Here is a 26,827-nt window from a genome sequence, read left to right as displayed (position 1 = left end):
GATCATCCCTAGAAATGGTCCCATATCAAGGACTCAGTGTTGGTCTCTGTTGCTGGCAAACTGGGCACTCAGCAGTGGCCGTAGCCAGGTCAGCCTTGGTGAGTAGAAGTCCATGTTGCTGAGCCCATGTGTAACCTCCATCCCTGCCACCATGGCCACTTTGTTCATGGACCCATTAGGCAATGACAGGGGTGGCTGGGGAAAGAGGCTGAGTGGTGTCCACAGAATGGGTCATCCTGTTCACTTGATCATTAAAATTCTTCTCTGCTGAGGTCACCCGTTGGTGAGCACTCACATGGGATACAAATATCTTCACAATTTTTGACCACTCAGAGAGGTCCTTCCACATGCCTCTTCCCCAAATTTCTTTGTCACCAATTTTCCAATCATGCTTCTTCCAAGTCCCTGATGATCCAGCCAAACCATTGGCTACGGCCCATGAATCAGTATATAATTGCACATCTGGCCATTTCTCCTTCCATGCAAAGTGCACACCAGGTGCACTGCTTGAAGTTCTGCCCACTGGGAAGATTTCCCTTCACCGCTGTCCTTCATGGATGCTCTAGAAAGGGGCTGTAGTGCTGCAGCTGTCCATTTTCGGGTGGTGCCTGCATATCATGCAGAACCATCTGTGAACCAAGCCCTAGTCTTCTCTTCCTCTGTCAACAGATCATAGGGAACTCCCCGTGAGGCCATCAGTACAGGCTGAGGGAGAGAAGGCAGGGTGGCAGGAGTGGAGACCATGGGCATTTGAACCACTTCCTCATGTAATGTACTTGTGCCTTCAGGATCTGCTCGAGCCCGATCGCCTATTTACCACTTCCATTTGATGATGGAGTGCTGCTGTGCATGACCCACTTTATAGCTAGATGGGTCAGAAAGCACCCAGTTCATGATAGGCAGTTCAGGTCACGTGGTGACTTGATGTCCCATAGTCAGACATTCAGTTTCCACCAAAGCCCAGTAACAGGCCAAGAGCTGTGTCTCAAAAGGAGAGTAGTTATCTGCAGAAGATGACAGGGCCTTGCTCCAATATTCTAGAGGCCTCCACTGTTATTCACCTATGGAGGCCTGCCAAAGGCTCCAGTCAGCATCCCTATCTGCCCCTGACACCTGAAGCACCATTGGATCTGCTGAGTCATATGGCCCAAGTGGCAGAGCAGCTTGCACGGCAGCCTGGACCTGTTGCAGATCCTTCTCCTGTTCTGGATCCCACTCAAAACTGGCAGTTTTTCAGGTCACTTGATAAATGGGCTGGAGCAATACACCCAAATGAGGAATGTGTTGCCTTCAAAATCCAAATAGGCCCACTAGGCATTGTACCTCTTTCTTGGTTGTAGGAGGGACCAAATGCAGCAACTTATCCTTCACCGTAGAAGGACTATCTTGACAAGCCCCATATCACTGGATCCCTAGAAATTATGCTGAGGTAGAAGGTTTATCTCCCATCCTCTGGTACATAAATGTCTCACCAACAAGTCCAATGTGTTTGCTACTTCCTGATCACTGGATCCAATCAGCACCATGTCATCAACGTAATGGACCAGTGTGATATCTCATGGAAACGAAAAGAGATCAAGGTCTCTCCGAATAAGATTATGACACAAAGCTGGAGAGTTGATATACCCCTGAGGTAGGACAGTAAAGATGTATTGCTGGCCTTGCCAGCAGAAGGCAAATTGCTTCTGCTGGGCCTTAAGGACAGGAATGAAGAGAAAGGCATTTGCCAGGTCAATGGCTGCCTACCAGGTACCAGGAGATGTGTTAATTTGCCCAAGCAATGAAACCATATCTAGTACAGCAGCTACAATTGGAGTCACCACTTGGTTAAGCTTACAGTAATCCACTGTCATTCTCCAAGATCCATGTGTCTTCTGCACAGGCCAAATGGGAGAGTTGAATGGGGATGTGGTGGGAATTACCACCCCTGTATCCTTCAGGTCCTTGATGGTGGCACTAATCTCTGCAGCCCCTCCAGGGATGTGACATTGTTTTTGATTTACTCTTTTTCTAGGTAGAGGCAGCTCTAATGGCTTCCATTTGGCCTTTCTCACCATAATAGCCCTCACCCTACCAGTCAGGGAGCCAGTGTGGGGGTTCTGCCTGCTGCTAAGTATATCTGTGCCAGTTCTGCATTCTGGCACTGGGAAAATGACCACAGGATGAGTCCGGGGACCCACCAGACCGCTGTAAGTTGGACCTGAGCTAAAACTCCATTAATTCCTGACTTCCATAAACCCCTACTTTACTGGAGGACCACAGTGACATTTTGGGTCCCCTGGAATTAACATCAGCTCAGAGCCAGTGTCTAGTCCCTGAAATGTCTGATCATCTTCCTTTCCCCAGGGCACAGTTACTCTGATAAAAGGCTGGAGGTCTCCTTGGGGAAGGATGGGAGAAAGATTCACTGCATAAATTGTCGGTAATGTAGTGGGATCCTTCCTCAAGGGGACCCGACCTCCCCTTCATTCAAAGGGTTCTGGGTCTGTAAACTGGCTCAAGTCTGGAAATTGATTGAAGGGCCATGATTCTCTGTTTTTATAATTCAAATTAGTCTTTTGTCCATTTGACCTAGAAGTTTTCTGCTTGTATAAATTAAGTAGGAATGCAGTCGGCTTCCTATCAATTTCACTTCTAGGAACACCATGATTAATTAACCAATGCCAGAGCTCTACACGAGTCAGATTATTCTGATTGCAGCTTTGCCTCTGCTGTCCATTGTGGTAGCTATGCCCACCTGACCTTATCATATCTAGTTTTTGAAACATGGCAAGGAAAACGATTCCATGTAACCTGACCATATCAGCTGGATGACTGAATAAAACACCTTCTCAGCTCGCTTTCCTCTGGCCTGAAGCTTTTCGCTGTAGCTGCTTTTGCAACAAAGGACACAGCTGCAGACAGTGAATCCTAAATGGAAGTTTCCTGGGGGACTCTAGGGAAAGCTTATATTTTCCTGATAAAACTGTCAAGTGTGGCCAAGATAATACTTCCCCCGTTTTCTGACTTTAATGAAAATACAAGGCCCTTAACAGAGATAGCTGACTTCTGACTTTGGGAGAGAGGTCAGGGAACAGCAGTGATGCCGATGCTGATGTTTTTGAGATATTGGTCTGATATCACTAGAGGCTTCCTTTACATATTTGAGCCATCCTAAATCTGTAATTTTCTCTTTACTTGTAGCCAAAAATATATTCCAAATGTTTCACCCTCATACTTTTTGAGGAAAAAAAATAGTTTAATAATAATAAAGTAGCTTAAGGCAATTTCCCATTCTTTTCCTATCTTTAAAGCCAGCAAAGCATGGCAGGACACATCTGAAACTCTGTTTACTGTTGTCTTTGGTGATGTTATTGGCAGGCAGGGCACTTATTTCCAAAAGGGAATAAGTGGACCCAGTTAAAGGGATCTCGACTCTGGTCATCAGGAATGGGTCAAGCCCTTCACCATGAGAAGAGCACCAAAGGGAGTTAATATGGGGTTGACCAGAGGTAGGCAGAGGAAGGCCTGTGGGCCAGATCTGGCCAGCTGCCTGTTTTTATAAATAAAGTTTTATTGGAACACAACCATGCTGGTTTGTTTCATATTTCCTGAGGCTGCTTTCACACTGCAATGGCAGAGGTGAGTGGTTGACACAGATACTGTCTCATCAAAGCCTACAGTATTTACTGTCTGGCCTATACAGAAAAAGCTTGCTGACGTCTGGGTTAGACTGTCAGGTGGTAGAGACTAAGGAGGGAGTGATAAGTCCCCGGCTGGCTACCTGAGGTTTTATCTATATCAGGAAGCTGCAGGTGGGCTATGTCCAGGCAGTGGCTCAGAAGAACGCTTGAAGTACCCAGAAGGGGAAGGGTTGGCACGTGGACACCAGCCATGCCCAGAGTGAACCGGCTGTGCAGTCAAATACAAAACTTCCCGTCCCTTACACCTCCATTCTCTATTTCAATTTTAGTGAAGTCAGCCACTCCTAGAGTGAACCAACTGTGCAGTCAAATACAAAACTTCCTGCCCCTCACACCTCCATTCTCCATGTTTCAATCCTGGTGAAGTCAGAGGCACAGTCATGAGCAAGGTGGGGAAACAGCAGTAAATCCAACCACAACACCTCTCTTCCCTGACTATAGACCGCCAAGCCTAAATCAGGCCCGTCACGTTGGATGCCAGATGGAAGCTTTGATATGAGATAGGACTGGACTCAAGATGCCTAAAATCAAATGTATGACCACAAAGCTATTTGGAAAATGTAGACTTTGTCCAATATTCCATTCAAGGGTGGAGAAGTATAACTTACATGGCTTGTTAGAAAGCAGTTGTATGGCAAGAGAGGGTTCTATTAAAATGTTATTCCATTATGTAATTTCTATGGAGAGGAATTTGGAAATGGCTAGCAAAATTACATACTTTTATTCTTTGACTCAGAAATCCACTTCTGGGCTGGGCGCACTGGCTCATGCCTGTAATCCCAGTACTTTGGGTGGCCTAGGCGGGCGGATCACTTGAGGTCAGGAGTTTGAGACCAGCCTGGCCAACATGGTGAAACCCTGTCTCTACTAAAAAACAAAAACAACAAACAAAAAAATACAAAAATTAACCAGGCATGGTGGTAGACGCCAGTAGTCCCAGCTGCTTGGGAGGCTGAGTCATGAGAATCACTTGAACCTGGGAGGCGGAGGTTGCAGTGAGCCCAGATTGTACCACTGCACTCCAGCCTCCAGCCTGGGTGACTGAGTGAGACTCTGTCTCAAAAAAAAAAAAAAAGAAAGAAAGAAAAAATCCACTTCTGAAAGTCTATGCAAACATTCCACTGGGGAAAAATATGAAAAGCAATTCACAAGGCTGTTCACCATGGCACAACTGCCATAGCACATGATTAGAAATAACCCACATGTGCTTTGAAAGGGGACTCGTTGATTAAACTATGGTAAATATACACCATCGAACATGATATAAATGATTGAGAATATCTTTAAATACTGCAAGTGAGAAAAGCAAGGTAGAGAAAAGAGGACGGATGTCTACCACTGTTCACCTAAGAAGGTGGCATATGGCACGTGGACGTATCTCTCCCAGGAAACTGCAAAACACAAAGGTCCCCAAAGTTAGAGGATGCAGGAAGAAATTAGAATGTCTGAATTTGTTTTGCCTAAAGCAATAAATAATTTGGCTTTAGTAAGTTGTGATAAACACAGGTAACCTCGTTTGGTCCACCCTCCAAGTGTCCTGGTCTTCACTGATGGTGACACACTGTGGAGGTCTGGGGCCTAGGGATCGCTGATTCTGAAGCTCAGTGAGCACAGCTGGTGCTCCCTCAATGTTCTTTTGCTCGCACCCTGCTGGTGGCTTCAGTTTCCAGGATTTGATTGGCATCAGTCTGGTTTGTCTTTTATATTATTTTATGAGACAGAGTCTCACTCTGTCACCCAGGCTGAGTGCCATGGTACAGTCACTGCTCACTGCAGCCTCAGCCTCTCAGACCCAAGCCATCCTCCCACCTCAGCCTCCCGAGTAGCTAGGACCACAGGTGCACACCACCATGCCCAGCTCATTTTTAATTTTTTGTAGTGATGGGGTCTCACTGTGTTGCCCAAGCTGGGCTCAAACTCCAGAGCTCAAGTGATCCTTCCAGCTTTGCCTCCCAAAGTATTGTGATTACAGGCGTGAGATATCATGCCCAGCCAGTTACGGTTTTTGTTTGTTTGTTTTTTTTTTTTTAAAGAAAATAGAAACATGGTCTCTAAAGATTAGTTACATGTTTTTCTCAGTAAGTCACAGTTCCAGATTTGCTGACATTTATGGTGATAGCAAGTGGCTGGCAGTGGTATGGTACTTAGTAGATATTGAAAAAAATAAACACAGAGCAGGTCCCTTTAAGATGATATTTTAATGCTAAGTGAGAAGCGTAGAATCTCCTGTTATGGAGAAGTCTGTTGAGGATGATATCTGTAAATGTTTACATCATTATTTGATTTCTACTACCAAATGGATTTAAGTTTGCTACCTATAAAAACACTTGTGGCCAGGCGCGGTGGCTCAAGCCTGTAATCCCAGCACTTTGGGAGGCCGTGGCGGGTGGATCATGAGGTCAGGAGATTGAGACCATCCTGGCTAACACAGTAAAATCCTGACACTACTACAAATACAAAAAACTAGCTGGGCGTGGTGACATGTGCCTGTAGTCCCAGCTACTTGGGAGGCTGAGGCAGGAGAATCGCTTAAACCCAGGAGGCAGAGGTTGCAGTGAGCCGAGATTACGCCACTGCACTCCAGCCTGGGCGAGACTCTGTCTCAAAAAAAAAAAAAAATTAAAAAATAACCACTTTTGAACCCTTAACTTGAAAACAGAATTTTCTATCTATGTAAAAATCTTGCTTGTGTTAAAAAAAAAAAAAAAAAAAAGATAAGCAGTACTTTCCGGTTAGTTTGCTAGTGTTACTGATTGACATTAGGAAAGTTTGAAAGTTGACTATTCCTAATTTCCATTTTACAGATGAGGAAACTGAAGCACAGATCAGCTATATGGCTGAGGTGACACCATTCATGAGGGCAGAGCCAGGATTTGAAAGCAGGTTGGCTGATCTCCCACTGTGTGCCTGAACCAGTGTACTAAGCTGCCTCTTGTGTGTTTTATAAATTTCAAAATGTATGTGATGTACAAAGGGAGGATATGCATAAGGGGTAGATATATACACACACAGAAGTTAAATACTCAGAAATATTTATTTTTATTTTGAAGACAGAGTCTCACTCTGTGGCCCAGGCTGGAGTGCAGTGGTGCAATCTCGGCTCACTGCAGCCTCTGCCTCCTGGGTTCAAGCAATTCTCATGCCTCAGCCTCCCGAGTAGCTGGGAATACAGGCATGTGCCACCACACCCGGCTGATTTTTGTATTGTTAGTAGAGGCAGGGTTTTGTCATGTTGGCCAAGATGGTCTCTAGCTCCCGGCCTGAAGTGATCCGCCCACCTTGGCTTCCCAAAGTGCTGAGATTACAGGCGTGAGCCACTGTGCCCAGCCCCCAAAATATATCTTTTTTGATGGGCTGGTTTATCCCCAAATTCTCAAAGTCACTTGTCACTGAGAATTCTGAAGCCTTGCAGGGAATGATGGGGCCAGTCTGATTCAAGAGAAATGGCCTGTTTCTGAGTTGAGTCACAGTGTATCTGGGTACTCAGGCTAGATCCTAGAACATCACAGATGCTCAGGAAGGAGGCATTCACCTGTCTGTTCCTGACAGGGCTTTCTGGCTGCCTGCTTCAATAAGCTCCTCTACCAAAGCAGTTCCAGATAGAATTGAACAATCTTTTTAAAGCATAAATATCAGCTTCCAACAGGGATCTCCATGCAATCTCTACTCTGCAGGTGGTGTATTTGACTCCTGTTTCCAGCTAGCTGGTGTGAACACACCCACTCGAGTTTTAGCACCGCCGCCTTTGTTTTGTTTTGTTTTGTTTTGTTTTGTTTGTTTTTAGTTTTAATGAGTACTGCTAGCAAAAACAGATGCCTTCTGGAGGTTCAACCAAATAACCATCATCCTTCTAGGCAACTTGGGTGATTTGTTGGTGGCTCTCTGTGTGCTCTCTATCTATCTATCTATCTATCTATCTATCTATCTATCTATCTATCTATCTATCTATCTATCTATGATACTTTAAGTTCTAGGGTACATGTGCACAACGTGCAGGTTTGTTACATATGTATACATGTGCCATGTTGGTGTGCTGCACCCATTATAACTCGTCATTTACATTAGATATATCTCCTAATGCTATCCGTCACCCCAGCCCCCGACCCCACAACAGGCCTCGGTATGTGATGTTCCCCACCCTATGCTCAAGTGTTCTCATTGTTCAACTTCCACCTACGAGAACATGCCATGTTTGGTTTTCTGTCCTTGCGATAGTTTGCTCAGAATGATGGTTCACCACCTTCTTTTTCAACAGGAACCCTCTCAGAGGTCAAGGTGCTGCCCAGCATCTTCTCCTCTTTCCTTCTTGTGGTGCCGGGAGGAGCTGGCTGCCGGAGTCCCTTCCTCATCTTCCTCCACCTGTGCCTTCCTACCCTCCCTCCCTGCCTCCTTCTGGAGGGGGCTCCAGGGAGGAGGGGAAGGCTAGCAAGGAGGAAGAACTGAGCTCTGCTGGCAGCTACTCAGGGGTCCGCAAGGTGCTGAGGATGCTGCTGGGGGTGGCAATGGGGTTCTGCCCAGCACCTGGACTGGAAGTGTCTTGTCTGGGTGCCCCAGTGAAAGTGGCACCACCCAATGTCCTCCCCCTGTGGTTGCCCAAGGAGTAGGGCATTTTCCTGGGGCAGCTTCCTTCTGTCCTGTGCCAGGGAGGCCAGCTTCCAAGAGTGGTTCAGGCTTCCTTTTCTTTTGGCTTCTAATTCAGCTCAGAAGGGCAAGAGAAAAGCCAGTACATGGATCCCACTCACCTTTCCTACTTGTTCTAGCCAGGCTTTGATTCCCTCCTTACCTCCAGCCTCTGAAAGCGGGGCCTCTCCAAGCCCTGCTCTCACTGGCAGACAAAGTGGTGTGCGCCCTACCCCCTCAGGCCAGGGGCGGGGATGGCTGCCATTGTTGCGGGTCTCTTATGCCCTGCTAACACCTCCACGAATAGCCCTTCCATCAAAACCTCTTCTGGGGAGCACTGGAGTAGAATTCTCTTTCTGGTTGGACTCTGATAAATACAGCTGGTGATCATTATTTCAGAATGAAACTTTGTTTAGCTTATGAGTCTGTCCAGATATTTTGATCATTTAAATTCAGATTTTAGTTGACCTCGGTTTGTAGAGAATGGACTGGGCTGTAGAAACTTAGAAGTCAAGCGAATGTGGACTCCGCTATCTTCATTGCTATCTTCTATTACTATGGATGTTGGATTAGGTGCACCCATGAGGTCCTGGATTGAAACCCCATGTTCTGCAGGTCTCAGGGCCTCTTCCCTGCGCTGTGCTAGCCCGGCCCCCTGTGATGGACTGAATTGTGTCCCTCAAATTTATATGTTTGAAGTCCAAACCTCCACTATTTCAAAATATGACTGTTTTTGTAGCTGGGGCCTTACAAGAGGTCACGAATGAGAGTGGGCCCTGATCCTGTCTGACAAGTGTCCTCATATAGGACATGCAGAGACACACCAGGGATGTGCGCAGAGGGACCGCCATGTGAAGCAGCAGCAAGAGGAGCAAGAGGACGGTCATCTGCAAGCCAAGGGGGAGGCCACCTGCCCACACCTTGATCTGAGACTTCTGTCCTCCAGAACCATGAGAAGATATGTGTCTGTTGTTTAAGCTGCCCAGTCTGCGGTGCTTTGTTCTGGCAGCCTGCGCTGACTCACAAACCCACTTCTGTCCTAGGCCCCTACTGGGTTCAGGCATGCACAGCCAGGCCAGCTCAGCCACTGTCCGCATTCACAGCCTCCTGCAGCTTCCACTGCTCAGGTATCCTGGTCCCAGCCTTCTTAGTTGGGCATTGCTCACCAGACCATTTTATGTGGGCAGGAATGAGGAGACAAGGAGGGCGTTCAGGGACACAGTTGCCTCTCTGCTGTCATACCCTACCTGCCTTATCCTCTGGACCATGCACAATGTTTATCATAGGAAGTTTTTTGTTCTTTGGGAAATGCATATTAATATAACAGATACATACTTAGTATCCACAGTGTCCCAGCAGCCCTACAGCTCTGATCATAGTAGAGGTGGTTTTAAGAGAAATGCATTAAATAGAGTTGAGTTTGTTTTTCACAAATCAAGACACATCCACTTGGGGCCAAGTTGTGACATTCAGGTGAACCTGAAAGTTATGGCTTCCTTTATAGCCAGTTATCCAAGGGCTGAGACCATCGAACTGCCTGCCTTCTGAGCACTCGAAGCAAAAAGGATTGGAATGTTTGATACAAAACCCAGCACTTAAAACCTATGAGGCTTTCAGCTGTGACTCTTACTGTCTCGCCTCCGTCTGGGAAGTTCATTGATCTTCAAAACCTGGCAGGCTCCTCGGGGGAGAGAAGATTTAAGATGGAGCAGTCAACTCAAATCCCTCTTAGGTCCAAGAGCCGAGAGGTGCAACGTGCAGCTAGTTAGGAACATACAAACATCCTCCCAAGGAGCTGCAAGACCCTTTTGTGTGTAAATCTAAATTCAGGAAATTATGTGGTGAAATGGGTTTTTTCAAAGTTTGCACTTAGGCCCTTTTCCAAAGAAAATCTGTGTTGACAGTGGAAGGAGAAAATGTTTGACGTTAATTGATGAGGGTTTTAAGCAGTAATCAGTATTTCCCAAACTAGCAAACCCAGCATGTTTTAGGGTCATTGTCAATGATAAAAATTAAAATTTGGTTGTTGCAAAACTTTGGTTGAATGCTAGCCACTGGAGGCCTGGTGTTAGATGAACAGAGCATATTGGGATGCTAAAAAATATTAAGTGCATATCCCATCTTTGTCTGATATTGGTTTTTATATAATTTCTGCTTTAGGACATTGTGAAATCATGTAAGACAGTTTTCAGTATAAATTATTTTCAAAAGTCTTTGTGCTAAATGATCAGGCATGACCGTAGTGAGTTGTTTGTTATTTGTTATGGTTAATGCTTAGTTGCCATGTGCAGAAATTGATGGTTAGATGTTTGATTAGGGGATTGTTGAAGGTGGTGTGAGGGCTGGATATTGACTCTAGATGAGTTTTTGAGATGCTACCATGATGAGGAAGGAGCAGGAAATCATATCACACGACCAATGCTTGGAGGATTTCAAGGGGGTGTACAGCCCACCCACCTCCACCGCAGAAGAGGGATGCCATGGGTCCTAGGCAGGAAACACTCTACACTCAGCAAGCTGCCAGCCAGGTAGAAGAGGGCGTTATTGCAGAGGACAGGCTGGGGTCTGCTGGCAAGCAGTAGGGGATGGGAAATAGCCAACTGGAAGTTTCCTGGGGACAGGCACCAAGTCCCTTTCACTAGCTGTTTATTTCAGGATAGGCCATCGCTCCTGGCCCTGGTCAGGTCCTCAACAAATACTGTGCAATTAAACTGAGAAAGGGAGAATGTGGTGAAAAATATGCCCTAAAACTGTAACAAGCGGCCAGGTGCGATGGCTCACGCCTAGTAATCCCAGCACTCTGGGAGGCCGAGGCAGGTGGATCACAAAGTCAGGAGATTGAGACCATCTTGGCTAACACAGTGAAACCCTGTCTCTATAAAAATACAAAAAATTAGCCGAGCGTGGTGGCGGGCACCTGTAGTCCCAGCTACTTGGGAAGCTGAGGCAGGAGAATGGCGTGAACCCAGGAGGCAGAGCTTGCAGTGAGCCAAAATCATGCCACCGCACTCCAGCCTGGGCGACAGAGCGAGACTCCGACTCAAAAAAAAAAAATTGTAACAAGCTAGGTCCTAAGGTAATGCACTTCCCATCACTGAGAAACCCAGCAGAAACTCAGTCACCTCTGTGTGCTAATAGACAGCAGTGCAGTCACTGGGAGATGGGACCAATTGGTGCTCCCCAGACCTGGCTGGTCAGCAGTTACCTGGGGACCTGGTTAAACATATAGATTCCAGGCAGCATTCTCTGGGCTGGAGATGTATATATATTTTTAAGTGTCTGAGGTGATTCCAGTGATCAGCCAGGACAAAATGATGACCCTGAAGATTTTCATGTTTCTTAATAAAATCTAGTGCAGTGACTGAGTTTGTTTATTGTTTTGGTGGAGAAGTTACTGTAATCCGCATATGACTGCAAGCATTTGACAAATCGGTATTTCATGGACACGTGATACTTGCCTGGTCCTGTTCTAGGCACCAAGCATCCAGTAGGTGCAACAGTCACCAAAAATCCTGCCTTCTTGGAGCTTACTCTTTCATGAAAGGGACAGGCAGGACAACATGTTGTAGGCAGGGTGATAGAGACTATGAAAGGAGGGGGATAGATGCTATGAAGAACATTAGAACACTGGCAAAGGAGTGTCAGCGGTAGGGAAGTGTCACAAATTCATAATTATCATGGCCAGGGAAGGCATCTCCAATGAGGGAGCTCTGGAGCAGAGACCTGAAAAAAGAGGGGTGGGAGAGCAAGGTGCATGGAGAAGGGTGTCCAGGCAGAAGGAAGAGCCAGCACGACGGCCCTGAGGAGGAGCTGTGCTCCCGTGCTGGAGGAACCCAAGGCAGCCTGTGGGGTGGAGCATGGAAGGTGAGCTGTGGGGAGGAAGGCTTGAGGAAGGAGGGGGAGTGCTGTTGATGAGAGTTGCCTGGCTGCGAGGGTGAATGAGGAGTGTGGTTTTGGAAACGCCAAATGGAGATGCCGTTCCTAACACCCATGGGCAGAGCACCTGCAGCAGCTGATCGTGCCGCTGGGCCCAGAGACACCTGGATTTGAGAGTGTGCTATGCAGAGGTGGCATTCATAGCCCTGATGGTACACATGCTCCCATGGACTGAGCCTAGGGAGAGGAGGTGAGGTCTCAGCACAGGCTCCGGGACACCCCAAAACTTAGAGGTGGGGGAGGTGAGGAAGAGTCAGTAAAGGGCCCCAAGGAGGAGGAGTCTGGTGAGGCAGGATACCGGGAGACCGACACGGGGCAGGGAAGAAAAGAGTTTTGTATTTTTATAGAGACAGGGTTTCACCGTGTTAGTCAAGATGGTCTCAATCTCCTGACCCTGTGATCTGCCCACCTCAGCAGGTCAGCTGTGGCTGGAGAGGACATTGCTACAGAGAGAAGAGCTGTTTTTTTTGTGGGGGGCGGGGGGGTGGTGGCCCCAAGGGAGAAAGGGAGGAGAGGATCTGGAGCCTGTGAGCTCATTCAGCTCTTTCAAGGGGATTTCCTGTGGAGGAGAACAGAGAGAGAGGGCTGTGGTTGGAGGACAATGTGGGGTGAAGAGTTTGCATTTTCTTTTTCTTTTTTTGAAATGGAGTCTTGCTCTGTCGCCCAGGCTGGAGTACAGTTGCATGATCTTGGACTGCAGCCTCTGCCTCCCGGGTTTGAGCAATTCTCTTGCCTCAGCCTCCCGAGTAGCTGGAATTATAGGCGCCTGCCACTGTGCCTGGCTAACTTTTGAATTTTTTTTTTTTTTTTTTTTTTTTTTTGTAGAGAGGGGCTTTCAATATGTTGGCCAGGCTGGCCTTGAACTCCTGACCTCAGGTGATCTGGCCACCTCGGTCTCCCAAAATGCAGGGATTACAGGCATGAGCTACTGCGCCCGGCCAAGAGTTTGCATTTTCTTTCTCAAGATGGGAGATATAATGTCCCATGTGTAATAAGGGGGAGTGATCCTGGGAGATGGGGGAAAAACAGATGATGCAGAAGAGAGGGGCATGCTGTCCTGAGTGGGCACTGAGTGGGGTGGTCCTGTGCCCATGGAGAGGGGCTGGAGCTAGGACCGTGGATAGTACCTGTCTCCACTGCTGCTCCAGCAAACATATTTCACACTCACATTCAAGGGCTCTCACACGTATGTTGAAGACTTTGCCAAGGTTAATATGTTGCAGTTTTTTCTCCAAGTCTTCTTCATTTTTCCTGTCTCTAGAATGTTCTGAAAGATTTCTTTATGACTTTTCTGTACCATAATTAAAGAAAACATCTGTATTTTGCTGGCAATAGAAGCCAAGGAGGTATGCATCTGTCATTTCTCTTCTGGGTTAGCATTCTTTCAAAATATCTGGTCACCATAAAAATGTAGAGGTCAGTCAATAGAGATTTAATGCTTTCTTGTGAGAAATTCCCTTGGAAGGCTTTAAGAAAGTCTTTTTAGAAGAGAATGATATCTTTGATCACCATATGCCTATTAAAATACTTTTTTTTTTCTTGTGGGTTTAACATGGAAAAAAACATCAAAGCCTTATATGAGCCACATACAAATAGCCTGTTTCTTAAATGGCTGGCCTGAAATTAGCAAAGGGTAGCAAATTGAACACAATAGATTTTCTATGTTGCACATTCCAAGTTTGGGCTGATCAGATCCCATGCAAAAAGATTAATGTAAAACAAAGATGAAATTTTAGATTCTAAGAAGATTTCATTGTAAAGCTAGGGCATAGCATTCCACGTTCAGGTGAGTACTAGGATTTGTAGATTATCAGTCATTGTCATTAGCATACTCACATATAATTGTCATTGTTTCTAAGAAGTGTTTGCACCTTTTCAACACTTAGAAATTAAATCACATTTTCTGCTTTCAAAGCCCTTTAATCAATATTTTATAATGTATTTTCATAGATGAGATAAATTTGAGTTACCCCAATTATAAGATGGTTACTCCTTGCAATTATTCTAGATATGAAGATTCATTTTTCTAAAATGTGGTAGAATTGCAAGGCCATTCAGCAGGTCAGTTTTAAATACAATATGGTTATTATTCCATTATCTTTGCGTGTGATTGAAAATAACAGATTTTGCGATTGACAAAATTCATTTCCCCATTAGAAAATTTACCTTCCTACTTCTGTTGTGTCTTATATAGTATACTTATGCTGTTGCCTTGAAAAATATTATAATAAATAGAAGGGCTAATTTTTAAGCGTGTTGAGTGGCTGAGGAGAAATGAAATTTTGTGGGAATGAAATTCATGTGGGAAATCTCACATGAATTGTCTGTAGTTGCTTGTACTTCATCCCTCACCAGTCCAAAAGCCAATTCCACAGGAATTGAAAACTGTTATGAAAGAGAAGGCTGGTCTTCCGTCTTAACATCGGGTCATGAATTCAATGGGGAATGCTGTATATTCTTCATCTCTATGACCCAGGCACATAGTAGCTGCTCACTTAATATTTATTCGAAATAAATATTTATTGAAAAAATGAATCTCCCCCAAAGAACTGAAAGCAGGGTCTTGAAGAGATATTCGCACACCTGTGTTCATAGCGGCATCATTCACAATAGCAAAAGGTGGAAACAACACAAGTGTCTGTGGACAGATGAACGGATAAACAAAATTCTGGTCTATACATATGTTTTAGTTTGGGCTGCCCTAACAAAGTACCCTAGACTAAGTGGCTTATAAATAATGTAAATGTATTTCTCTTAGTTCTGGAGACTGGAAACCCAAGATCCATGTGCCAGCATGGTCAGGGTCCAACGAGGGCCGCCTTCTGGGCTGCAGACTGCCTGCTTTTCATTGCATCTTCAGATGGCAGAAAGAGGGTGAGAGAGCTCCTCCATCCTTTTTATAAGGGCACTAATCCCATCCATGAGGTTCCATCCTCATGACCTAATCACCTCCCAAAGGCCCCACTTCCTAATAGCACCACCTTGGGGATTAGGATTGCAATAAAAGGCAGGGGACACAAACAACCAGTTCCTAACAACATACAATGAAATATTATTCAGCCTTAAAAAGGAAGACAGTTCTGGCACATGCTATAACATGGATGAACCTTGAAGACCTTATGCTATGCGATACAAGACTGTTACAAAAGGACAAGCACTGGATGATTCCATTTATGTGAGGTCCCTGGAGAAGGCTGATTCATGGAGACAGAAACATTAAGGGTGGTGTCTGCAGGAATGGGGAGTGAGGAGTCGTTTAATGGGTAATGGTTTCAGTTGTGTAAAATGAAGTGAGTTCCTCACGTGGGTGGTGATGATGGTTACACAACAATGTGAATGTACTTAATGCCATTGAACTTCACCTTTAAAAAGGGCTGAGATGGTCAATTTTAAGTTATGTGTATTTACCACATGTTAGAAAAAAATGAATGTTAACATCTAGAATAATTGCAAGGAGTAACCATCTTATAATTGCAGTAACTTGAAAGTCTTGCCTGATGCTGCAGCAGGTGTATGTGCCTTATCTCTTTCTTTTTTTACATTTATTTGAAATTGTGACAAAATTTGGATGTTGGCAACCAGGGTAAAGTTAACGGTGTTCCTTTTCTGTAAGTTCAGGTTTGAAGTGGCTCTTCAACTGCTGTCATCAACTCTTGAGCAAAAGAGAACATTTAGTGAAACTCCAGAAACATCTTGAGAACTAAGACATTACACCTTTGATAAGAATTTGATTACACTCCTTTAGAAAATGTGCAGAAAGAGCTAATTTTTAGGTAAAATGACATGTCCTAAAATTTTCGGAAATGCGTAATGGGTTCTTGGGGGTTCTTTGGGGGTGGCTTTAGTTGTCACTTGGGAACGGAAAAAGCTAACTAACCCTGTTAATAGAAATGTTATTCTACTTATCCCCCTCCCCAGCTATCATCAAAGTATGAAGGTCAAAGCTCTTTGTCCTTTTTAATAGTTTGTTTTCTTAAAAGTGGTTGAGTGTGAATTTTCTCTTGCATGGGGAAAGGATCATTGTTTTTATTGGCATCAGTGAATGCGCTCACACATGACTGTTTAAATATGTCTTCATTCCTTAGTCAGTGGGATTGCATCCTGCTGGAAGACAGATTGTGTAACCTCAGAGGCTTCCAGGGAAACTCCAGTCCCAGGGAGAGAGTGGGACAGTGGCATCCTCTATAGAGAAAGCACCCCTTGTTCTCTCTCTGCCTCCTCAACCCCGCCCCACTGATCTCCCTCCTGGTGCACACTGTATTCAGAAGGGCCGTTGGAGCAGAAGAAAACATCCAGCTCACCTGTCACTGAATATCCCCTGTTGCAAAGGAACACAGGCTCTCTGGCCTCCAGCCCACATCTGCGGAAGCTTGGTTGGAGTGAGGCTGCTTACGGCTGCTCCCCTTTCAGTCCACGTTTGGTTTCTGCATCCAAGAGGCAGAGCGAGAATCGGACCCTGGACAGTGGTGATCCCTGAAGGCAACCGAGTCATATGCAGTCTCTTGGCAAGCAGCCAGTGCTCTCAGCTGGGACACCCTGTCTTCAGGCATGCTGCTCTGTGGCCCCGATTACAGTGGTGACATTGCCTGATTCTGGCCTTGGTTCTGCCTATCACTGGCCAGGCAGCCAAGGACCAAGCTCATACCACTAGAGCCTTAGGAAGGGAGAGGGATGCAGGTAAAAGTCATTTCCCATCCACAGCCACCTAAGGAGGAACAGAGCCTTAGGACGTTAAGTGGAACAAACCAAGTCACCACCCACATGTAACAATGTGACCAAGAGTGAGAAAACCCGCAGACACACCTCTAAGGGTGGTGGCCAACAGGATTAACTTCTCTTTCTCTTCCAAGTGACTGCTCTCCCCACACCTTGGCCTCCACCAGAAGGGGATGTGGGCAGTGCACGCGGGACCTCACGGTGTCTTCTGCAGGGGCGAAAACAGTATTTAAAGCCCCTGTGACTGGGGGTGCCTGTGCCTTCTGGGGGAGGGAGAGGGCGTGAAATCCTATCAGCAGGGAAGTCCATCCTCATTGCTCCCCTCCACTCACCCGAGCCGGGCTGGGAAGAGAGGAGAGAGGACTTCAGAGGTGCCCAGGCTGTTCCCAGGGCGAGGTCTATGTGGTCCCCGTTTGTTCGGAGATGATAAGGCGTTCACCCGAGGGAGGAGCTGCCACTACCTCTGCGGGTTTCAGTGCCTCTCCCATGTCCAGAAGGCTTCTGATTCTGATGCAGTGGGAGATGGGGGCAGGACGGCAGGAGTACAGGGTGAGGGTTTGCGGGCTCAGGGGCTGCTAAGGATGGGGGTGTTTTGTTTTAATTCCTGCCACTCCGCTCTGCCCTCTGCTCTCCATCTCTGCCTGGGTCACCCATCACTGAAAGATGTGAGTTGTACACCAAGGTGGCAACCAGAGGGAGAAAAACAACCCCTAGGGGGAGGGAAGGCAGGAGCTCAGTGGAGGCAGCACCTGGATCAGGAGAGCTGGGCAGCCAGGGGCAAAGCAACCACCTGCCAGGGCGGGATTAAAAAGCAGGCATCCTCACGACAGCCTAGGAGGCCCTTGGATTGGAGCATTCTCAACTGGAACGTTGCCTCTTGCAGCCACGTACAGGTGGTGCTGACACTCAGGCTGCTCCCAAACATTCTATCGTGCGGTTACGTCCACCCTGGGTCGCAGCCCATGTGCACCATGGAAGGACTGTTTAACACACCGCTGGGTCCCGGAGATTGTGCAGGCCACTGCTGGTCTGTGTCCAGACTAGCAGCAATGCAGAGATAAGGAATGCCAGTCTGGCAGATAATTTGATGCCTGCCTTGTTCTGCAGAGTGATGTATTTGAGAAACAGCCCTGTAACGAGAGAAAGCCGCACTACCCCTCTTTAAGTTCAAACACCACTGTGCCAGGCACTTTTCTAGAGGCAGGACAAGGTGCGAGGCTCAGAGCAACACTCTTTATTAGCCCAGTGTACAGACAAGGGGACTGAGGCTCAGAGAGGGTGGCAAACCTCAGATTCTGCCGCCAACAAGAGGTTAAGCTGGGGTTAGAATCAGTCCAGCACACCCGGAAGTCACTATTCTTTCCTGTGTGGAGAAGACGCAGGTGTATCCTGGGACCATGGCTAGGAAATGAACGTGAAACTCGCATCCTGTGAATGTTATGAAAGGACGTAGTTCCCAATATCTTTAAGGGCGTTGACTGTGGGTTTGGGATGAAACCTCTCCCCTCTGTAGAAATATGTCCTTTACACTCTTCATAAGGGATGTGTGCTATTTGGAAAATTTCAAAAGTCAGGGAGGTCCCCCTCCCGGCTAACCACCTCATCACCCCAGGAACGAGGTTTCAGCTGCAGAGGTAGTGACAGCTCCCAGGTCCAGAAGAATTAGGAATTGGGGACCTGGATTTGAGTGATCTCTTAGGTTCTTTTTTGTTGTTGATTTTTTTTAGACGGAGTCTTGTTCTGTCGCCCAGGCTGGAGTGCAGTGGTACCATATCGGCTCACTGCAAGCTCCGCCTCCCAGGTTCACGCCACTCTCCTGCCTCAGCCTCTGGAGTATCTGGGACTACAGGCGCCGCCACCTCGCCTGGCTAATGTTTTGTGTTTTTAGTGGAGACGGGGTTTCACCGTGTTAGCCAGGATGGTCTCGATCTCCTGACCTCGTGATCCGCCCACCTCGGCCTCCCAAAGTTTTGGGATTACAGGCATGAGCCACGGCTCCCGGCCTTCTCTTAGGTTCTTAAAACAGGCCTCCTACACCCTAAATACTGCTCCCTCAACTTCAACCTCCACAGTTGGTATCAACCTGCTGTCAACTAAAAGTAAACTCCTAAGCCCCCCACCAACTGAACAGACCTTCTTTTTGCCAAGGAGACCCCCCGCAAAAAACCCTTACAAACTTAGTTTTCAGCCATGATGGGACAGGAGATCAGATACACCGTGTTACACTTTCTCCCTTTTATGGTTTAGGCACAACAACTGACCAGTACTAATGTTAAAATAGAGAATAGAACAGACTGTTTGTGGCAACAAGATACCAACTTATAAGCAGCACCTCAGGCCACGCCAGGCAAGGGTTGAGCTGCGTACTCTACACTTGGAGAACGGATTCTGTTCTCATGCCACAGCGTCTTCTCTTTCTCCAGCAGCTAAACACACACCAGCCCCGAGATAAGCAAGATTCAAATGACTGCAGCTCATCCACCCACAGAGGCTGACTGACCCCGTTCCACAGCCATGGCCACAGCTCTGATTGGGCAGGAGACTGACTTCAGGAACCTCCTCCAGATAAGAGACCCCTGACTGTGGACTGGCTCTTGCTGGTTTGCAGAGGCTGCTCACTTCAGTGCCTTCCAGTCCCGAAAAGACATTTTTGACACTTAGGGCCTCATTGTGATACATTTAAATGTTAAGACTCCACCCCAGAATGAACACAGGAGGCATGTAACATGGATGTTCAATATGCATGCATCAGGACCACCTTCATGAATATTCATAGTTCCTCCTGTAACCTGCTGCATATGTATATTTAGCCAACCTATTCAGCATAGAGCTCCTTCCCCAACCCCTCCTCCTTCAAAGTGTCTATCTCTGGTCTTGCACAAAGGCACGCTTCCCAGACTGGAGGATGGCTGCCTTGCACCTTTATAAGAAGGTATTCTTTTCACCTTCCCAAATGTATAAATATTGTGTTGAGATTTTTTTTAAGTGAACACTGCTAAATGCTAAGCATTTGGTGGAAAACCACCACATTCCAGAATCAGGCAGCCAAGCCCATCCCCCCCACTCCCCTCCTCCCCGCCTGCCACCATCCACTTGGCAGTTGTGGTTTTCTCAAGAGTATCCACGTGTCTCTCAACATGTGTCTTTCTAGTAGGAGCCTGTGCAGCAATAGTGAAATGGCTCACACTCTCACACGTGCACACACAGCCGGAATAAATTGTATAATCAAGCTCCTCTTAGCTAAGTTCTGTAACATCTGTTTGTGTTAAGTGGTGCTCTTTGAAAATGATTTCCCCCTCCCTCCTTCATAAAAACAACCTTAATTTTAGATTGTGGAGAAATGGCGCATGGCAATTATTTTTGCTTTCTTCAACAAGATGTGTTTAAGTAAATGAGATTCATTTCTAGAACTGAAGCACTGAAAGAGCCTGATTAACAGAATCAGTGCCTACAATCATATGTAATAACTGTAGGCAAACAGCCCCGCGTGGCTGGGCTGCAGAGGCCACTGCTGCTGTGGGTTCGGCTTGCCGGCAGACTTCAGCAGATGGGCTGCTAATATAATTAGGAATCGTTGTGTTAAATGAGCCATTATTCAAATTATCTGCTAATTTTCCTATCTGTTAACCTGCTGAAAAAGAGAGAGTAATATCTGAGAAATCTCAGGCTACTAATCACTAACTAGATGAATCACCCAGTTTTTCCCTTTAATGCAACATTTTACCTTATTGCAACAATTAGCAAATGGCTTTCTGTAGGGTTATTGCCCGATGCATCAACCGGAGATTAAGAAGGGACAGTGGGAGACGTCCACAGTCTGTTTAGGTTTCATCCAGGCGGCAGATTGGTGACTAGACCATGGCTTCTAGCCCAGGAGGCTCTTTGGCTTTCTCGACCACTGTTTTCTTGTTTATTTCATAGTCTCTGAGTTGAAGGATATTTGGCCTTTAGAAAGCTTCTCTTAGTCCATTTGGACTGCTATAACAAAATAACTTAGACTTGGTGGCTTATTGATGGCAGATATTTATTTCTTACAGTTTTGGAAGCTGGAAGTCCAAGACCCAGACACTGGCAGATTCAGGTCTAGTGAGGGCTTCGTGCTTCATAGAAACAGTGCCTTCTCTCTGTCTCCTTACATGGCAAAAGGGATGAGAGTGCACTCTCAGGTACTTCTGTAAGGGCACTAATCCTCTCTCTTAGGGTCCCACCCTCATGATCTAATTGCCTCCCAAAGGCCTTGCCTCCTAATATCAGTACATTGGGAATAAGGGTTCATCATACAAAGTTAGGGGTCAGGGCACAGACATTCAGACCACAGCAGAGCATAAGGTGAGGACTGTGTGAGTAAACTTCTCTCACTCTCCCTACCCTGAGACACTGGTAGGGGGCAGGGAAGTGAGGTAGGAAGGGAGAAGGAGGTCAGTACAGGGTGCACTCAGAGTGGGCTATTGCAGTGCACATCTGGGGCTCAACCCACCAAGGGCTTCTGGGGGATGGCACAGAGACTACTCCAAATTGTTTGCCTGGGGAGTAGGGGAGCAAGGGTTTGAACCCACCAGCTGTTTATTTTTGGTCGAGGACTGCTCCCAGGGGCATTCACTCTCTGGCACATCAGACCTAACTTGGACACTAGATAATCTCACTCCTGAGGTTACAAAAGCTGAAGTTAGTGCCCAAGGAATACGGGTAGGCCACCAGCAATCTCTGCTGTCTTCTTGCTTCTAGCTTTGCTTATACTTGGACATTTAAGAGACAAGTTTGTGGTTATTTATATAGCAGCTGGGAAGTTGACTAAGTTTAGCCTGCCCTAGCCACGTCTAGAAAATCTAAATTAATTCTTTGCACACATGATTTAGGAGTTTGGCCTGTTGAACTTTCTCCAGCTACTTCCAACTTCTTGGCAGATTTGTTGACCTAATTGGCTTTCTCTCTGCTCCTAGGTAGGGCTCATGGACGTGCATCCGCATCTTGAGGAACAAGTGATTAGTGAACTCCTATTAGTTGTAGGCACTGTGGGGACCCTCAAAAAGAGACTAAGAAGAAGACCTTTGTTCTTAAGGAATTTACAAGCTCATTGAGAGGAAAGATAGGCAACTGGGAAGAAATTAGAGAACAATAAAAGTCACGAGACAACCCTGGACACCAAAAATCAGGGCATGAGCTGTCTGAGAGGAGTAAATCAGAGCTGCAGCTGGGAGGCCTTCTGGGGAATGCAGGACTTAGCCTGGATCTCAAAGGTAACCGCCTGTGTACGGTTTATCATTTACTCTCAGCCAACAGGCAGAAAGGGTGACAGGTGGCTTCTACTTGCATCAAAACAAAATAAGGAATATAAAACCTCACAAATCATGCCATTTTAAAAAATGAGTAAGCTGGCCGGGCGCAATGGTTCACACCTGTAATCGCAGCATTTTGGGAGGCTGAGGTGGGCAGATCATGAGGTCAGGAGTTAGAGAGCAGCCTGACCAACATGGTGAAACCCCGTCTCTACTAAAATACAAAAAAACTAGCCAGGCATAGTGGTGGGTGCCTGTAGTCCCAACTACTCGGGAGGCTGAGGCAGGAGAATGGCATGAACCTGGGAGGTGGAGGTTGCAGTGAGCTGAGATCGCGCTACTGCACTCCAGCCTGTAGACAGAGTGAGACTCCATCTCGAAAAAAGAAAAGTAAGCTTTGTCCGGGCAGGGCCTGGCATGGGGAGAAAGTTTTGACTGTTTCCAAGAACAGTTCTAAAGGATTCTTCAGGAAGAATCCTTTAGAATCAAATTGCTCCAGAATCAGCCATTTTCCTTGTCCAGAGGTTTTAGTGCCACAGGATGCTGTGGACTGTGTGTCCCTGGTCACTAGGAGCTAAACTCAGTTTACTCAGTTTTCCCACCTTGCTGGCTAAAACTGCACGTGGAACTGGCGCTAGTGTTTATTTGCTCACTCGCCGTGAGCCAGCACTGTGAGAAGCATGTGTCACAGCATTTACTTCTCACAAGCACCCCACGAGAATGGTCATCGCCCCCTTTCCTAGAGGAGGGTGCAGAGAGGCCTGGGGAGAGGAACCCACCCAGGCACCGGCACATGAGTGGTGGAGGGAGATTGGACTCCAAGCCCTGTGTGCATTCAGTCGTTCTGCTCAGTGAAGTGTGGACAGAATTTGTTTGACGGGAGGGTAGAATTGTTCTCAAAGGGCTTGTGACATAGCAGGAAGATGTTTGTTCACATTCAGGACATGTCTAGTTCCCACCCCCTGTGACGTGTGCGTAATGGTCATCCCTGTTTTATCATTATTTTGTAAAATCTGATTATGCAGTTTTGGGTGGGGTTGCTGGAACTGGGGCATATTGTCAAGGAAGTCTATGCCAAAGACGAACAGTTTCCATTGTGGGGGCATAGAATTTTCACACATCTTCTGGAATAGATCATCTAAACTCTTTTACTCTCAGATTTTCTGTATAATTGGTAGGTGCTCAAGAGATTTGTTTTAGAAATGAACAAGCCACCTTCCTTTTGCCTGGAATGTGTGTTTCTCCCACTTGCTCTTCACTGCATGAATGTCTCTCTAACCTTGACTTTCATTTATTCATTCAACAACTGTTTAGTGAGCACCTACTGTGCTCCCAGGCACTGTCTGAGGTACTGGTGACAAAGAAATGAGCCATTTAAGGGCAGGTCCTGGTGGACAGGCCATTCTCCTTACTGAACTCTGCACTCCGCAGGGGCCAGGACACAGGCACCATCATCTTTGCTACTCTCACCCCCTGCCCCGGGTTCAGTACATCAAGAACCCGCATTTGCCCTGCAAAGGCCCTTGAGGCCGCTGATGTTGGTGGCAGGGTTGGGGTAGTTAAAAGCCTACTGTCAGCTCTCATGGAGGGCACACTGTGCTGGGGGCTTTATCTGGAGAAGACAGACTCCTGTGTGACAGTGATGTGCCCAGCACAGGGGCACAGAAGCCTTGGGAACACCATGTAAAGTTAGAGGAAGAGGAATGGGGAGGGCAGAGATCAGAAGGAAGGACTGAGGGGGCAAACCAGGAGGGCACATTTCCAAAGCTTCACTGCGGGACTGGTCACTTGCGGCCAGCACTGCCTGCAGGCTGGACAGGTCAGGGGAGAGCTCGGAGGTGACCGTGGGCCTGGAGCATGGAGGTCATTGGTGAGCTTGGCCGACCGTGGAGAGCTGAGGCAGAAGCTCCATCTCTGCAGGTGGAGGAGAGAAAGGGAGAGAGGAATTGAGATGGGAAGTGGCCCACTGCTGGATGCTTGACTGTGAAGGGAGAAGGAACAGTAGCTGGACGGAGTGTGTTTTGGGTTTTGCCATTTTTAAGAAGGCGAGAAGAAATTAGCTACTCAGTTCCTGCAGTTCCACCTCCTTAGGTCTCTGGCAGCTTGGAACACAGACGGTTTTTAAGGGCAGGTCCTGGTGGACAGGCCGTTCTCCCTACTGGACTCTGTACTCCGCAGGAGCCAGGACACAGGCACCATCATCTTTGCTGCTCTCACCCCCCGCCCCAGGCTCAGCACAGCAAGGACCTGCATCTGCCCTGCAAAGGCCCTCAAGGCCGCTGATGTTGGCGGCAGGGTGGGAGTAGTTAAAAGCCAATAATTATCAGGGTAGAAGACTCCAGCTTCTGCTGGAAAACAGGTTTTTCTTAGTTGTGATTGTGTTCTGGAAAAACGGAATGTGAGTTCTATGGGAGGCTCCCTCGTATCAGGAAGGAAGCAGGGAACGGGGTGGGGACGTCAGGATCTCCCTGGGCCATTTCACATCTCCAAGGCATTCCTGTTTTCCTCAGTGGTAAAGCGGGGATCTGTCTATCGTATGAGCTTTTGAGTCTTTTTAAGTTATGCTTTGTTTGGAAGTTCAGAACATTCCCTGAATTTGAGAATATATATTTTCAATGACCTTTTATGTAGCTGGAGGGACACGGCCCAGGGCTAGGCTGGTGTGTGTGTGTGAACACATGCATACGTGCACGTGAGGTTGAACCCGAAGAGGCAGGAAATAATTTTGGAAATTCCTAGAATAAAGGAAGGGGCAGATTAAATTGCTGGCATGTGGCGTGAGGTGAGGAACCTGGAAGGAACCCACAGCCTGAGTGTTTGAATTTTCCATTGTTTCAGAGTGCCTCGTGTGAAATTTATAGAGCAGGTGGCATTACTGTTTTTTATCTCTGTGGTTGAGGCTACTTGCAAAAGTGGGTAATGGTCTTGGCTAGAATTCAACACGAGAAAGATCCATTTCCAGTGTCACCACGCAGAAAACGGTGTCGGCTTCTGTGGGCCGCTCAGACACATGATGTGATACACAGTCCAGAGCGTTTACTGTCCCCTGGAGACTCATCGCTTGCCTGACTTTGTGGCTGCCTTGTTTATTTGGGGTCATTTCTATCAGATCATATACTCTAGGAACTACCATAGTGGTGACCAGCTTTGCCGAGCCATGACTCTGAGTTGAACCTTCTTGAAAACCAGCTTTTGCTGGAACTGCCACGAAAGATATGGTTGTGCTGAATGCCTGGGCAATGAGAAGAAATCACCTGTGTGAAAGAATGCAGTCTGCACGTTGGTCTGACTTTCTCTGCATTTGTGTTCCCTGCCTCTGCAGAGGGGAGTGACATCCCTGAGAGGCAGGACCAGGTCTGGGCATGTGAGAAAGAGCTCCGGTCACGAGACGATGCAGAGGTTGCGGAGGAACTTCAGGTGGAGGGAAGCAGGGTGAAATGTCTCCCCCTGTCACTAGGGCTGCTGTGTGGAGGGCACGTCTTGTTCCTGTCTTGGCTCTGTCTAGTTATGCGGTCGCTGTCAGCATGGATGTGCATTGCCAGCCTGGCTGGCCGGGTGTTGGGTCTCCTGGGCTGCTGAGTGCAGAGTTACCAGCGAGACCCAGAAACAGTTATGAAACGGCTTCCACGATGGACAATGGGCACAGGGAGGAAGGCTGATCTTGTTCAGAAATCTGTAGCTGTTCTTTTTTTTTTTTTTCTTTGAGATGGAGTCTCGCTCTGTCGCCCAGGCTGCAGTGCAGTGGCATGATCTCAGCTCACTGCAAGCTCTGCCTCTCGGGTTCAAGCAATTCTCCTGCCTCAGCCTCCTGAGTAGCTGGGATTACAGGCGCGTGCCACCACACCAGGCTAATTTTTGTATTTTTAGTAGAGACGGGGTTTCACCATGTTGGTCAGGCTGGTCTCAAACTCTGATCTCGTGATCTGCCCGCCTTGACCTCCCAAAGTGCTGGGATTACAGGTGTGAGCCACTGTGCCCGGCCCAATCTATAGCTGTTCTTATCTGTGACTTTTAATGGCCAAGAAAACGTATTTCCTACTGTTGTACAATTAGTTATTTTTTTAGGGCGATTGATGTTTCTTGCCTAACATCCACACTGTCCTCTTCTCAAGGCCTAATATTCTCTGCTTTGCCTTGTAAAGGAATTATTTTTTGTGTTTTTTTCTGTCTCTCCTTTACCTCTTTACCCCTCTCCTTTCCCTGTTTACCCCCTTTTAGCCAAGCAACTTCAAAGTTCATCTCACCTCCAGCAAACATTTAAATCCCCAACACGGAGACAGTGGTGAAGACTCAGGGCCATGTGCCTTCCCTATGGCAGCTCATGGCAGCTTTGGTGAGGTATCTGCTGGTTGAGCCTTGGTGCTTTCCAGCCTGGGTGCTGGACACGTCGTACTTTGGAGCCCCCTCCCAGTGATAGTTTAGGTCCCAGGCCTTGCTCTTTTCACATCAGCCATAGAAGTGGCTTTTGCTCTTGTGATAATCCTAAGCTAGCTGCAAAGAAGATGTCACAGAGCCAGCTCTGCAGGCAGCGAGGAGGCCTGGAGGCTGGCATGCCTTGAAGATGGACAGAGCAAGTAGAGACCCGGCCAGCAGCAA

At 47.1% G+C, this 26,827-nt stretch overlaps 1 protein-coding gene across 3 annotated transcripts in view; it reads left to right on the top strand.

Annotated features, from left to right (window-relative positions):
• BACE2 (beta-secretase 2) overlaps positions 1-26,827 on the top strand; it is a 115,407-nt gene that overhangs the window by 24,983 nt on the left and 63,597 nt on the right. Inside the window, exon 1 of one of the 3 annotated variants that reach the window (XM_074033984.1) lies at positions 12,272-12,429. The exons of the other annotated variants lie outside the window; for them this stretch is intronic. The gene's annotated coding sequence lies outside the window, so the exon portion shown is untranslated. Of the gene's footprint in view, positions 1-12,271; positions 12,430-26,827 lie in introns of those variants that run through there. 3 annotated transcript variants of the gene reach the window in all.

This window comes from Macaca fascicularis, chromosome 3, assembly GCF_037993035.2.
Source record: "Macaca fascicularis isolate 582-1 chromosome 3, T2T-MFA8v1.1".
NCBI lineage: Eukaryota > Metazoa > Chordata > Mammalia > Primates > Cercopithecidae > Macaca > Macaca fascicularis.
This window is presented reverse-complemented; position numbering and strand designations above follow the sequence as displayed.